The following is a 16,093-nucleotide window of genomic DNA, read 5'->3' as shown; positions in this document are numbered from 1 at the left end:
AATTTACTTGAAAGGAGGCATTTTGTATTACCTTATAATGTCACTTCAAACTATTTAATATCAACAGTTGTTTCATTGCTTTCAGCATCGGTCTGTTATGTAAAGCAAGATACAACTGCATTAGCCGCTAGTTTCATAGAAAGTTATCCACTGTTGATAGCAGCAGGCCTGGCAAAATGCTTTCCACATAGTAGGCACTCCACTAAGTAATCCTTATCTTATTCGAGTAATAATACAGATTTTTAAGAAGGCAAGAAGTAGCACTGTTAATTAAAAGAAACAAAACTGGGGCACCTGGGTGGCTCAGTTGGTTAAGCAAGGTCCTGATAAGCTTAGGTCCTGATCTCAAGGTCGTGAGACCAAGAGCTTAGGGCTCCACGCTCAGCGGGGACTCTGCTTAAGAGATTCCCTACCCCACTCAACACACACCGACGCTCTCTAAAAATAAATAAATAAATCTTTAAAAAGGGAAAAGAAAAGAAACAAAACCATCTATTAAGAAAAGTAATAAGCAGCCATTCATCTATCCAACAAATAGTTAAGGAACCCCAAACCTCCCTCTGTCTTTCTGTGCTCTTCTACACCCTAGGAGGCTGACCTATAATGACCTATGCATTGAGGAAATCCTCCTTCCTCCATGTTCCTATTGGTTCCAAAAGAAGGCACAGTCGGGAGATCCCTCTGTGGGAAGAGAGTGAGGGATATCTGCCCAACATGGGTTGGCCTTTGTCCTTGGCTGAAGGTCACTTCTCCTCTCTGGCACTTCTCTGCACAGGGCCACCCTTCTAAGTTCTAATAATGGCTCCCAATCTAGCCCCTCCAACCCTGCTTAGCAAAGGTAGGTGCTTATTTTTTGCTGGCCTCAGAATATCTTATTATCCCTTTTTGGTTTCCCTAATTTCTGCCAACACATTTGTAAATACTCTTGTTTATTAAATATCCTTTAAATACCAAATTTAAGTATATGTTAAGTACATACGGTATGTTTCTGGTCAGAACCTTGATAAATGTAATCATATATACTTCCACACAGTTATAGACCCTCAGAGACCTCCAACATATCCTAAGAAAATATATTTCTTAGAAATGTAACACTTATAAAAAAGTTAAATGCTTTTCAATAATAAAGCCCCAACCATATGTTACACTGATCAAGTAGAGACTGTATTTTAACGGGCCTCCCATTTTTGTACACATGATATTCGCTGTATTTAACTTAAGGCAGTCATTGAATATTTTCCTTCTCTACGTCATTAAGTGCTTATGTGACAATGACAGACTAACTTGATAGTAGGGATGGGGTCTAGGCATGAACAAGGAATTCAGCAGTAAAGTTAGAAACTGAGAAAATTATTTAGGTAATTTAGACTAACAGCCCATTTTTAGCCTAACCATGTGTGTATTTTAAGCAGAAGCATTTCATCCCTAAAGAATTCTGTCTGTGGTTCATATTTTCTTTATCATGTTAGTAAACAAAAGATATGGACTCCATTTAATCAACATCTATTAAGTACCTACCATACGCAAAGCATTTAGTAGGCACAAAAAGGAACAAGATGTATTTCTTGTCTTAGAATCTTACATTCTTAAAAAGGAGACCACAGCTATATAAATTACTGTTAACAAAGTGTTATTTTAAACTATTACTATATAGGGAGAGTAATAGTAATATATAAATAGTAATATATATAAAACACTTATTATATATATATAATTTTATGCCATACTTTTTCTTTCCGGATATCTTCTGACTTTTTCAATCTTTTCCCCAACATGTAAACTGTATTATAATGTAAATTTATTATACAGTATAGTCTAAATGAAATTCCACTTGATAGGAAGTAAAATATAATAAAAGGGAAAATCGAGTTAGTAAACTTTCATGTCTCATTTTCAACATCCTAAAAATGGGATTTTATAAACTGTCTATGAGTGAATACAATAAGACTGAGTACATAACCAATAGAGAATTTGATATGTCTGCCTCAATTTGCCTGTATATCCTTAACAATGTGGGTAAAAAAATTGCTCGAAAGCTTCCTCATATGTTGAGGAAGTTATATGAAAGCTACTCAAACCAGAAACTTTTAGTCTAGGAAGTAAGTAAACTTGGAGCACATGGGAAACTCCCTGTATACTGAGAGATAATAATTACTCAGATGCTTATTGGAACCTTAACTTTCTCCTTGGACTTTACACCATGATCATCGAACATGTATGTTTTAACTTGGGCAGATAATGCACAGGACTTCTAAAGGGTCAAGCATGACCATCCATCTTCCATAGCTGAATAATAAGTAAGTAAAGGAAATCTAAATACAGGCTACTTCTGCACTTAGGTAGAGGTTCAGAGCAATTCATGCACAAACATTAACAGTAAAATGTGCTGGATCCACATGTTTTAAAAAGATGATCTGCTGGATCCTCCCGAGAGAACTTTTTAGCTCAAGCAGTCAATTAATTGCTCGGTAAAAAACAAAAACAAAACACCTAAAACATCTAAAAAAAGGCATGTCTCTCCCCAACCTTTAAGCATAGCACCCTGGAAACCTCCCCGTGACACGTGTCAATGACCAATGGTCCCCAAACAACTCCGTCTTCTTACATAACACAGAGGCCTTAACAGTATTTTCCATCACTCACAGCCCTTCCTGCCATTTCCCTTTGTGCATCCCATGCCTTTCAGAGATTACAGTTATGGTTAACACGTCCAGGAAGAAGAGCAAAAAAGGCTTGAACCGATCAGTACAGAGGATTCCTGAGACAGTGAGGAAGAAACAAAAGTAGCTAGAGTTGTACCTTGCTTCTTCTCAAGGACACATTCCCAGGAATACTGGGTGTAAGTAAGTCAGATGTAACAAAATATCCTCATCCTCTGCAAATGACTGAAATTATTTCACAAACTCTTTTTCTTAATATCTAGTTAATCTTTAATAGGCCACGGTTCCTGGCGGCTTTAACTTTAAATTATACTTTCCATCAAAGACGTAATGATCTACAATAACCTTTGAAATACATAAAGGAACTAAGGATACATTTTTACCGGCAAATCTTTTAGTAAAGTGTGGAAAAATCACTCTCTCTTATTTGTTTAATATATCCTAATTTCTCCTGTATTTGATTTCCCTAATGGAGGGCATAAAGCCAGGCATGATATTTTCAGCTAGTGTACTTAATGTGAATAAGATAAAACAGCATGAGGGAAAAGCTATGTCCAAGTGGTATAATAGGCTTGTTGATGCTGCCTACTGTGCATTTTGTTTTTCCAAGGTTCCCCTCGTAATCGACTAAAACAGAGTTCCTGAAGCCTGATCGTATGATGAGTGCTGAAGTCCTCCAACTATGTTCAAATATCTCATGAAAAAACAAGAGATGCTAGAGACTAGTATGGTGTGCTTGGCATTAGGAAGAAGGTGGTTCCCATCAGAGTGGTTGGCGTCAACAAATAAAGGAGGTGTTTAATCAGAATCTCTCCGGGTTTTTTCCTCTGGCGACCAAACACATTACAGCAGGATGGGAAAAGGTTAGCAAGAGTGAAGTAGTTTGGACTCTATCCTGCTCGTGTGGGAAAGCTCCAGGCACGTCGCAAAAGTGAGAGGGCTTTGGCTCCAGACCCAGGGCTGCATAAACAAAGACCCTTAGGAATGTGGTAAAGGAAGAATCCAAAAGCAGAACAAGGTCATGAACGGGCCAAAAGCCACAGAGGATGAACAGAGTCAGCTATGGGCTTCCCAGCTTAACCTGCAAGGTTAGAAGAGAACAAAGCAGATTCTGCTCTGAAGACTGGCGAACCAGGAGAAGCAACCAGGCCAGTGGAAGGGAAGTGCAGAAGTCTCCCTGGCCCTGTCTGTGGGGGTGACCTCAGACACAGCAACCACTACTGGCTTCTGATCAGATTCTGGCTGGTGACACAACCCTTCACACCCCTACACCTCTGTGATAATCCTGGAATGACTGCCAGAACTGTGTGTGGCCCCTCTTTTCTCTTCCTTGTCTCCAGGCCACTGCACTGACCAGTCATGTGAGATCAGGCCTGGGCCTCCCCCAACGCCCCCACCCCACCCCACACACCACCCCCACCACCACTCTGTCCCTCAGAGCCAGCCCAGCTCCTGTCTCTCCACTTTCCTCACCAGCACAATGAGGGGCTTGAACCCAATTATCTCAAAACTTCCTCCCAGGTCTAACATTCTCTGATTCCTGGATGTTACCAATTCCCAGAACCATGAAATTTAGAGATGAAAGGAATTCGGAAGTTGTCTATTCTACCTCCTGCTTAACCTAAGCTAACCTAGCTGGAGCTCAGAAGCTCTGAAAGTTCTCTGCAGTTGTTTCTGGCTGGTCGGATACAGCAATAATCAGAGCTTAAACACCTTAACTATAAAGCATGAAAAAAACTAGGTGTAAGATCTTTTAAACATCTAAGAAAAAGTTTGAAGAAGCCAATGCCCGAGGAGCAGCATGTTCTATTGCTTGGAAGGTCATACCGAGCAGCACCTCCCAATCTCTGTTTGCACAACCTTCAGACCATTGTGAAAAATCACAAGGGGTGTCAGAAAATGCTCCAAACAAAACTAATTTTCAATTTCTCATTAGACTTCTACATTTATAGGCCAGGATGATGGGATGGCACGTCAAATAGTCTCAGAAAGGAGAATAAAAAGTATTAAGGGGAAATACAGTGATACTTTGAAATGTATTCAAGAAAAATCAAAAAGAATGTCATCTTTTCTTTAACAGTGTGGTTTAGTTAGTCAGCTGCTTTTCAAAACTACTTTTGTTCTCTGATAATAAATATTCTGTCTCCATCTTCAAAAACACTATTTTCTTAACAGGGTTTATGCCAACTATCATACTACAGAGCTTGAAGAAATCACTGGTTGTATTTAAGAAACAAGCATTTAAAACAACATTTTCCATTGTGTCTTATTATTAATTACTTTTAAGTCCTAAGTTTGCGAAACAAAACAAAATGAAACAAATAAAATAAAAGTCATAAGTTCATCAAAAAAGAGAGCTATATTTAAGTTTGGAAGACATCAAACTCTCCCAAAATTAACATATAGATTTCATTAAGCCCATTCCAATAAAAATCCTATTATTTCTTTTTCATGGAAACTGACAAGCTGATTCTCAAATTTATTAAGACCTAGAATAGTTAAGACCATTTTGAAGAACAGACACAACATATTGCAATAGTAATTATGACCCTATAGTACCGACACATGATCCACGTAGAATCACACGGAAAGTCTGGAAAAAGAAACATGTAAATGTAGTCACTTGAGTTACAATAAAGGCCACACTGAAATCCAAAGGGGAAAATGAAAATGTCTTCTTAATAAATGGTGCTGGATCAACTAGATTACTAGATATTCATGGGGGAAACAGACTAAAAATGAACTTGACCCTGTCCACACCAAACACAAAAAGACAGATGTAAGGCTGCTGGTTACTGTTGGGGAGTAAAAACTGGGGCAGTACATGAGGATGCTTTTCCGGTGCTGGAATGTTACATAGAGACCTGGGCGGCCATCCCATGAGTGCATTAATCTCTATATTTAAAATCTGTGTCTTATACACATGCTCTAACTCAATAAAAATTTAAATAAACACACAAGTAAAAGAAATTATCCCACTGTGCTCCATGATGGCCCAAATCATGTCTTATTCACATGTTTGCACCTTCCAGGGCACCCTCCACAAGGCCTGCTCAGTGTTTGTTGCATTTAATTAAATCTGCCAGGTAGCTCCAACTCTGTGATCTTAAGGAGAGGATTTGGCTACAATATGTCTGAGTTGTGATAGCAGAACTATAGCTGTGTGCTTTCTGCAGGGCGGACTCCTTTTAAATTCTCAATGTATTCATATTTAAAATATCTGCCCCCCCCAAATTTTCAATTTGCATATTGAAAATCAGCCCCATTTTCAGGGTTTAACAAGATTCACATCAAAAAGGCAAAGGAAGAAAAACAAAGAAAGGTGCTGCCATGTGGCACCCTAGCCAGCAGATGTTCACTGGGCCCAGACACACAGATTACTATCACAATGTACTTATCTGAACATGCTATCGTCAGACCATACAGCCAAATCAAATTCTGAAGGCTCAAAGGATGTGCACTGGGAGAACATCCTGTACTCTGCAGCATGAACTTAAATTCTGTGACAGAGACAGAAGGGTACAGAAGAACACCGCAGATCACCCACTGTCATTTTAAATCCTATTTATACAGTAAGAGAGAATCTGTTCTTTAAGAAAGCAATCAAAATCAACGTGAAAGATTTCTGCTATTAAAATGAAAACCTGCGGAACGATGACCAAAAAAGAAACATACTTTCCCCCCACCCCAGTCTTCAGCAAATTAGATAACACACAATACTCTTGTGATTATTTTTAGATAAAGAACCATTTCGTGAAATATTTATGAAACAGAAGAGGCTAGTTATATGTGATTTTAAATATTAGTTTGGGTGAAGAAAAATGTAAACAGCTTACCATTTCACTGCATCATATTTAAATTCAAATCTCATTAGCAGTACGCATGTGTCATCAAAATACTTTCTATTATGCTAATTACGTTCTCTTTTGTTCAAAGTATTACATCATGTCTGCACTTCTCTAACTACATTTATACATTGCCAAATAAAATTTTATTTTAAATTTCCATATAAAATTGGATAAGGAATCAGAAAGAAAATCTGATTCAAAGAGGCAATTGTAGTTAGCAAATTCTTAATTATAATCTATGGCATTAAGAGGTAGTAAAGTTTTGTTTTGTTCTGTGTTTTTTAGTCAAATGAAGTCAGACACACTTGGTTCCTGATTTGGGCTGACTGCAGGGGGAAGAGCTTATAGGCAACAGTCACCCCAACAGACGGACCACTAGCACAGCACACACACCTGTAGCTGGTCAGCAGTCAGTCCAGGGCGACATGGCTCTTAGAGTGCAGGAAGAAAAATTGGGGGCAGGAGTCGGGGAGAAGGGAAAAGAAGGAGGGAGGAGGGGAAAAGGAGAAGAGAGTGGGAACACACTCTGAGATTGCCCAAACCCACACACTTTATCCTCACCCATTTTCATTTTGCACACCCTTGGGTTTTGTCTAGCTCTCCACTCGAGTCAAGCCACAATCCAGAAACAAAATACAGGGTCCATGGTCTGCCTCCTTCTCTTAAGCACCAACTGGTTCTGTTTTGACTTCCTCTCAGGGTAGAATTCTTAACATCTTAACATGTGCTCCACAGGCTGCCTTGGTAAAAGTTTGAGGTGAAGGGGAAGGTGCCGCCATCAGATTCCTAAGATCTGGAGTTCCCCTAGGAGTTATGAGCCACTGTTGGACCAGGACTAGATGAAAATAAGAGAAGTGCTGGAACTGGACAGTTTGTTCTTTGTAGTTTTGTTTCATTGTTATTTCCAGCCTTAGAATCTATTTGCTTGATTTGATGTTCAATGAGAGCAAGGAAAGCTGGAATGCTCTAATAACCGAGCCAGTGATGAACAAGGGATGAAAAGCACTACTAGAAAGCTTTGGACAGCATTTTTTAAAGTGAAATTATTGGCTGGAGCTGGGGGGCCATTACAGGAAAACAGGTGAGCAGGAAACTAGTCTCCTAGGGAGTAAGGAATGAGGAGGGCTCCCAGGGCGTCACTGGACATCACCAGCCACACCTCCCAACTCTTCTGGAAACCCAGTCCCCAGTCCTAGAAGCTTATAAAGCCCTGCTGAAGGACTGCCTCTCAGATGAGTTAGGAAAACCTACCCATTTCCCTGAAGGGGGCAAAGATGGGTTCCAGGAACCTGGAATTCCAACTCTGATACTCACACTTTCCCCTCACCCAAACATTGCCCAGCACAGTGCTCTGTGCTACGATGTGATTAGCATGGAACAACTATCTATGAATTCTAAAATGGGCTACTTTTACAGGCTCTTAAAGGTTGGTTGGGAACCCTATCATTAAGAGTAATAACTTATGGGGGCGCCTGGGTGGCTCAGTTGGTAAAGCCTCTGCCTTCTGCTCAGGTCAGGGTCCCAGGATCCTGGGATCCAGCCCAGCACAGTATCAGGCTGCCTGCTCAGCAGGGAGCCTGCTTCTCCCTCTCCCCTCCCCCTGCTGTGTTCCCTCTCAAACTCTCTCTCTCTGTCAAATAAATAAGTAAATAAATAAAAATTTTTAAGAATAACAATTTATGTATGAAATATATTAGATGAGTTTCAAGTTCTAGAGAATTGATGAGTGAACTTTTGAGAACAAACTTGAAAACAATTCACTTGTAAGTTAAGTTATTCCCAACCACTGAACAAATCACATAGACCTCTAGAAAAATATCACCTGCCAGCTACAGAACTTTTGCTGTAGAATATTTTCTGGTAGGGGCGCCTGGGTGGCTCAGTTGGTTAAGCAGCGGTCTTCAGCTCAGGTCATGATCCCAGGGTCCTGGGATAGAGCCCCACATTGGGCTCCCTGCTCAGTGGGGAGCTTGCTTCTTCCTCTCCTGCCTACTTGTGCTCCCTCTCTATCTCTTTTCAAATAAATGAATAAAATCTTTAAAGAAAAAAAAATTTTTTTCTGGTAGACACTCTTTTAGGGTTGTTTAAATAAAAGTGTGCAAATAATCAGGTGGAATGAAACCTAAGAAGAGGTTACGATTAGGAACTTTTTTTTTCTTAAGGCTTCCATCTTTAAAACAATGAAATTAATCAAAGTTGCACTTTGAAGGAGGCAAAGAAGGTTCTGGGAACAAATCAGTTAGTGACCTGAAAATTAAAACAAGCACTTTTTTTTTTAAACTAATGTTTGTATTGGCCAAAAGCCCATTTAGTGACAAATCTAAAAGCTATTGAGAAGACAAAGATAAAGTTGATGATAGTACAAATTTCTAATATAATTTACTTTTGCCTACAACCAAATATTTTATCTGAGTCTTTATTTTATAAGCTGTTATTGCTGGGGCACCTGGGTAGCTCAGTTGGTTAAGTGACTGACTCTTGATTTCAGCTCAAGATCCTGAGATCGCTCAACCAGGAGTATGCTTCTCTTCCTCTCCCTTTACCACTCCCCACTCTCCAGCATGGGCATGTGCGAACGCTGGCTCTCCTGTGTTCTCTCTCTTGCTCTCTTAAATAAAGAAATATATCTTTAAAAAAAAAAAAAAAAAGTATAAGCTGCTATTGTTACTCTATAGGCAGGGAAGGGCCGAGAAATTCTCCAGTACAAATACACTACCAATTGCAACTCTCAAAATCATCGTGTTTAAAAAGTGTTAAATAGGGGAAATAGTAGAGTGTTAGTTGAGGAACTCAAGTATAATCAAAATACAAGTTTAAAATCTGAAATACATTTTTGGCAACTTTTATCCTCCCCCCCCCCACCAACCCGAAAAGAAACTTAAGAGCACTATTTCATGACGTATCCATCCAATTCTGCCCATTTTAAATAGTAAATTTTTCAACTGATTAAAAACAAAACAAAACAAAACTAGTTATTACCTAAAATGGGGCCACACACTTGCAGAGCTCGGAAAATGATGCAGTTTTCCTACAAGATCAGTAAAAATGACTCGTGATATCTATGAAACGATTGAGTTTTGCTGCACAAAACCTTTCCCTGAAATCACTCCTCATCTGGGATGAAGCCCGGTAGCACCTGCTGTTCAATAGGCAGCCAAAAGGGTGGGCTCCCCATCCCCCCATGAGGCAAACAGAGGACAATGTGACTCTTGAAGGACTCAGTTTCATTTGCAGAGACGAAGAAAGCTTTTTTCTGAAATAGAGCTAGAGAATGACCAAATGAAAAGAATAAATAGTTATATCTATGAAAGATCATGAATAATAAAAAATCTGCTATCATCTGAAGAAATAGCCAGTCGCACCGGACGCATGATCAACACGTAGATGGCAAGCACAGGATGATGTAATTAGCAGCATAACAAAACTCTCGACGTTTCCTCCCTTTGCCCTGAGCAAGCCTAATAAATTAGAAGGAATAAACATCATTTCAAATGGTTTAAAACAGTAAGAGTAAAATTCTGTATAACCATTATGTCATTAGTTAAGCATTATATTCTCAGCCTGTCACAACCTGAATAGGTTGGCTTAGTAGCACATTTATAAGCATAAAACTTGAAAAATAATAATGTAAAACAAGGTAATTGAATACGAAACTCTGACGTGAAGGAATTAAGCTTAAGTACCAAAACAAAAAAGTGTTATTCTGTAAAAGTCTAAGTACTCCTAAGAGGATTAAAAGGGGCAAAAAATACAAAACAATGCTGATTATAAATTCAAGAAATTTTCACTAATTAATCTAAAGCCCCAATTTCTTTCTCAAATTCCTAGGTTTACTGTGGCCTTTATTTGCCCTTTACTTTTTCTCACAAAACACACGGCAGAGTTTTTAACCCCACCGATACCGATTTTTGTGATTTCTTTGTCACTCAGACCCCTGGTGTGCTGTCTTCCTGGGTGTATGATTTTGTAAATATTTTTCTTCACTTATGTCTTGTATGGCATCTATTTTGTCTTTCCTGGTAGCTGGTGAGATGCTGGAGAGCAAGGACCAGATACACACTCCATAACCTTTTCCAATTTCAAGTGCAAAGAACGGTGCTCTGGGATCACTCAGGAAATACAACCAATTCGTTAGTATTTCAGCCCTTCCTGAACTTTCATGAACCTCAGCAATTTTTCAACAAGCTTAAAACTTAACCTAATTCTAGAATACAGAATACAGATGTTCCAGCCAACGTTGAAATCATCCACCAGACATCGTGTTTACGGTACCAGAGTTAAAAGCAAGTTAACTGTTCGTATTAGCATCTGATCTCACTTGTAGGATTTTTAGGATTTCATATTTGTCATCTAGAAAACTGTTCTCCATCCTCTAAAATGACAAAGGTATCCATTTAAGAATTAGCTAAAAGCAACGTATGGAGAAGGACAGTGTTCAGTTCTGCATGTTTTCTTTCCCAGGAGGTCTAAGTGTGGATTCTTTCCCCTCCCCTTTTTGTCTCTCTCTCTCTCTTTCACCATCTTTGACACACTTCTTTCCAGTACTTATTTGAAAAATTAAAATAGTCATATAATTAAGTTAAGGGTAAAAAAATCATCAAGAGAAAGCAAGGAATTCAGCTAAGGGAGATAAATATTCAGTTTATTTTCAGCTTAGCCATCACCACCCCTTTTACATTTCCCTTGCTATTAAGAAATGTTTAGGGGCAGGGCACCTGGGTGGATCAGGGGGTTAAAGCCTCTGCCTTCAGCTCAGGTCATGATCCCAGGGTTCTGGGATCGAGCCCCTGCTCGGTGGAGAGCCTGCTCCCCTTCCTCTCTCTCTCTGCCTACCTGTGATCTCTGTCTGTCAAATAAATAAATAAAATCTTAAAAAAAAAAAAAAAAGAAATCTTTAGGGGTGCCTCGGTAGCACAGTCGGTTAAACCCCTGACTCTTGGTTTCAGCTCAAGTCACGATCTCAAGATCCTCAGATCGAGCCCCACATCAGGCTCCAGACTCCAGCTCTGCACTCTGCACTCAGCAAGGAGTCTCCTCTCTCTCTTCCTCACCCTCTGCCTGCCCCCCCCCACTCCTGTGCTCGTTCCTGTGCTCTCTCTCTCTCTCTCAAATAAGTATTTTTTTTAAAAAAGAAAGAAATGTTTAGTTTCTTTTACCAAATTTGTTTGTGTGTGCTCAAATTTGCATGTATGTTTCACACACCTGATTCTAAGGAGACCTTTTGCTGTGTATCATCATCTGGCCAAGCTCCCACTGTTAAGTCTGTAGCATCCAAGTGCTGCCTCTCCTGAGGCATGGACAGTTTCCATCAGGTCTTACTATTTATCTTTAAAATAACAGAACAGAGAAACCACAACATTTAAAATAATTCTACATAAAATCTCCACATCCAATATTCAATTTTGAATATATATGGTTTGATTTTACACCAAATATATGGCACTGCATTTAAATCACTCACGTATCATTACTACATTTTCTTGACTAAAGCTATGGCACATTGAATACAGTACTTCCACGTAAGAGCAACTTGATATGGTTCTGCTTATTCCTCTAATGCCAACAAATGTCATCTTTAGGGTTATGCAACAGCCAGTAATTGAGAGATAACTAATTTTGAACACCTCAGTGCTAGTTTAATTTTTTTTTTTTTAAAGGTTTTATGTATTTGTTTGACAGAGACACAGCGAGAAAGGGAACACAAGCAGGGGGAGTGGGAGAAACGGGCTTTCCACAGAGCAGGGAGCCCGATACGGGGCTCGATCCCAGAACCCCAGGATCAGGACCTGAGGCAAAGGCAGATGCTCAACCAACTGAGCCACACAGGTGCCCCTCAGTGCTAGTTTATATTTTAGTTGTTATCCATCAAATGAATAAATATTTTCATCGAAATACATTTTTTTTTAAAAAAGCCATTTTCTTGAAAACTGAGCAGGAAAAAGTTTGAATTGTGTTGCTGGGGGCCACTGACAGGAAGCAAGGACCAGGCTGAGTCACCGGTTCATCATGTGTAACGGTTCCCCCCTCAATGTAATACTATGAGATTTTTTTTCTGGCACCATATGCTTTAATGAAGAGTATACAAAAAGGTACTTTTTGTAAATTACGCACTGACGCATTAATATGTGATTCCTCTTAGGGATCTTGTTCAATTCATAAAACAGCTTAAAGTTGTCACAATAGGGGCAAAATAAATCAAAACACAAATCAAATTATAGTAAGATTTCCATAGAAAATTAAACTGGATCATCAATTTTGGTCTGCAATTTTTTCCCCTGGCCTAAAAAGATTTTGCATGTACTTATTCTGAATAATAATAGTCACTAACAAGCATTTATTTAGCACCTACTATTCTGTGGATCAGACAAGAAACCAGGGAAGTGTTGATATCCCTTGCAGAGAGATACACAGTGGGATAGGAGACCATGCTTGGGAAGAATAAATGTTAGTGAACTGAGCATCCAATAAAAAACAAACTAGACAAAAAAATTCCTCATCCTCAAAAAGAGTGAACAATATTTAAGTGTCCATATGATTTTACTAAGCACCTATTCTTCCATTCTATGTGTCCCTCAGGTGATTTTTATTGGTTAAGTAGACATGGGGAAAATATTTTATTTTCTGAAAACCCTCTTTTTAATAAAAAGAAAAGGAAGAAAGACCCCTTTGTCTTTAACTAGGACCCATAACTTAAAATTTCAGTACTCATTAAATAAGCTGGGGTAATTTTCAAGTTCCAATAAACCATTAACCAAAATACATGGTCTGAGCAATATATCAGTAAAGTTTTTTTTTTTTTTTCCCTGAAACTGTATTACATGGAAATTGCCTATATTGGAACTTAAATTTAAAACCAAGATTGCCAATCACATAGGTCTATCTAGTTATACTAAATGATTGAAAATTCTCCTACTTTTCTTCACTTATCTTTTCCTACTTTTTTCTAGTAGCTCAAGATTTAGCTTCCAACATATAAAAATGTAATAGATGCTATGGGAAATCCAAAAGAAAGAGCTATTTGAAAGGAAGAATGCTACAATATTGCATTATAATGAATCTTCATTTTAACCATCCAATGACCTTGAGTCTTCCAATACCACTTCTAGATAGCCACGCGAACCCACTCACTGAAGGAACCAAGGTACATTCAAGGTGTAAAATATTGCATGGCTGTTTTGATATATTTAAGCAAACTTTATTCACTGTATAAATGCAGTCACTTTACCCTAAGTCTTAAAGTCATGTCTCTGTATAACCCAACCATCTTAATATACTCAGTAGCTCTATGTACCAAATCATAACCTCTAATTTCTACAGAAACTGATGGACACAATATCCCTATGGTCACTAAGGTAAAAGTTAAGAAATTCCACAAAATGTTAATGCACACAAAAATTCAATTCAGAAAAACTACTTTGTTCTAGTAGCCTTCATCAATACAATCCCAAATTATACCACTCATTATTTTTCACATTTTGAAACTTAGGTTCAAATTCGTTCTTTAGTATAACTACTTATACAAAAATAGCTTTAAAAGAAACTTTTGGTTTAGAACATTTCATAAATACTGTTTATGCATAAAAATTTTTACAGCAGGCTTTGAATATGGTATATTTTATAGAAATATCTTTTGATAACTATGAAGAAAGATCACAAATGTGTCAAATTGCATCAGTTAGTACAAAATATTAGCTAAACATGTAAAGAACATTTTGTACTTCCTTTCTTCAAAAGAAATAGAGTAAGTATTTCAATTCCCATCTGTATTTGCACATATGCATTGGCAGTAATGTATATTGTAGTATCTTTGAAATAAACAGACCATAAGGGGTGCCGTTATACTAAGTGAAATTGATACAGCCAATGTTTGAAAATATGCACATACAGCTCTTTAGGTTAAATTATCAGATTTTGTGTGTGTGTGTGTGTGTGTCACTGAAAAGTGGATACCAAATTTAATTTTGCATAATACGGCACAGGTCATTTATAATCAGAAAACCCTTTAGAATAGTATGTGCTTATATTTACGAAGCTACATCAAACTCCCTCTTAAAATGAACGTGTCAGGTGATAAAGGGAGCCTGCTGTGATAAGACCACCCTGACAGAGGAACACAAAAACACCCAACAAGCATGTAAAATCGGGTTACTTGCAGTCCGTGTCACTCTACACTAAGATACGATGACAATTTCACAATCTCCTTTACTTTCCCTCATGTCCTGCCCTTCCACAGCATCCTCAGATTTACTTTATGTTTAATGCAGCTGTACTATTTTTCTAATGCTCTTCTCTTTCTGTCGAAGTCCAAAACATACTGATACAGTCATACACTGTACCCGGACTCCTTAGATTCTTGTTGTTGTTAGTAAGTGTAGAAGCAACTAACATGTTTTTAATGGGGGAAAAGTACTAAATAAAATTTCCAAAACAGACTCCGATTGGATGATTAACTCAAGAAGAATTACTTGACAGAAGTTAATTTTGTAAGCTATGGTAACAAAACTCATTTCAAGTGCCATTTTAATTGGTGTGTATTCCTTCTGATGAAAAGAAATCCAATTCAGGCATTCTTTCTTGATTCAAAACCATCATATCCATCTCTCCATTACAGGTTTCAGTCAGGTATCACTTTGTAAACAACCACACCACTCCTCAGTTTTTGATATAGCTTCCAAACAGAAGTTTCAAAACAACTCTGACTAGCAAACACATCACTGTACTTTAAACAGACTGATGTTTTCTATCCCATGTATCAGGAAGTTTAAAAGACACAGCACTGAGGCAAGGATCATCACCATAGACACCAGTTTCTAAGTGAGACCATTAACTCTTGAGGTAGATTAGGTAACACTCGTTTCTAAAAACTAACTACAAATCAAACAAATTCTCTATTTTTTAAAAAATGACTCACACTATCCTGTTAGCAACAAATATGTCAGGGAGATAAAACAGAGCTCTAGGTGTTTCAAACTATGCTTACCTAAAATCTGCATCTAGTCACTTTACATTTTAGGAGATGCCCCTTTCTGAGATAATGAAGATTCTTTACAATAGGGAATTTAGGTTTAATTGTCGAACCTGAATACCATGTTATATAGGTCAAGTCAGTGTGTGTGTCTTTCTCCTGAAACAAAGAAATTCAAGAGTAATAGGATTTCAGATTTCATAGTAGAAACAGCAAGATATGTTTTGAGAATGTCATTTACTGTAACACAAATCAATATTAAATGCTTTATGCAGGAAGCACACTTTCAGAAAATGGGCCCTAAAGCTTTCTGGGCTCCGACCCTAATTACTGGAGCAGGCTCTCACCGTTTGTCTCTCTCTTCAATTATTTACGGGGCAAAAAGAGCCAAATGGCATTGCATTAGCTATATTAAATGCTACGTACTTGGTTTCTAACTTACTAATGGTACATAAAAATTACTAAGGTGAATGTGCCTGTAGAAACATGGCCCTTTTTCTTCTTCACCTGAGTGTACGTATTTATTATTCATACAGTTAAGTGTTGAATAGGCTGTCCTTTAGGCACACAATGCTGCATAATTTAAACAAGTACATTAAACATGTATGATATCTAAAAGG

The sequence above is a fragment of the Mustela nivalis genome (assembly GCF_964662115.1).
Source record: "Mustela nivalis genome assembly, chromosome: 11".
NCBI classification, from domain to species: Eukaryota; Metazoa; Chordata; class Mammalia; order Carnivora; family Mustelidae; genus Mustela; species Mustela nivalis.
This window is presented reverse-complemented; position numbering follows the sequence as displayed.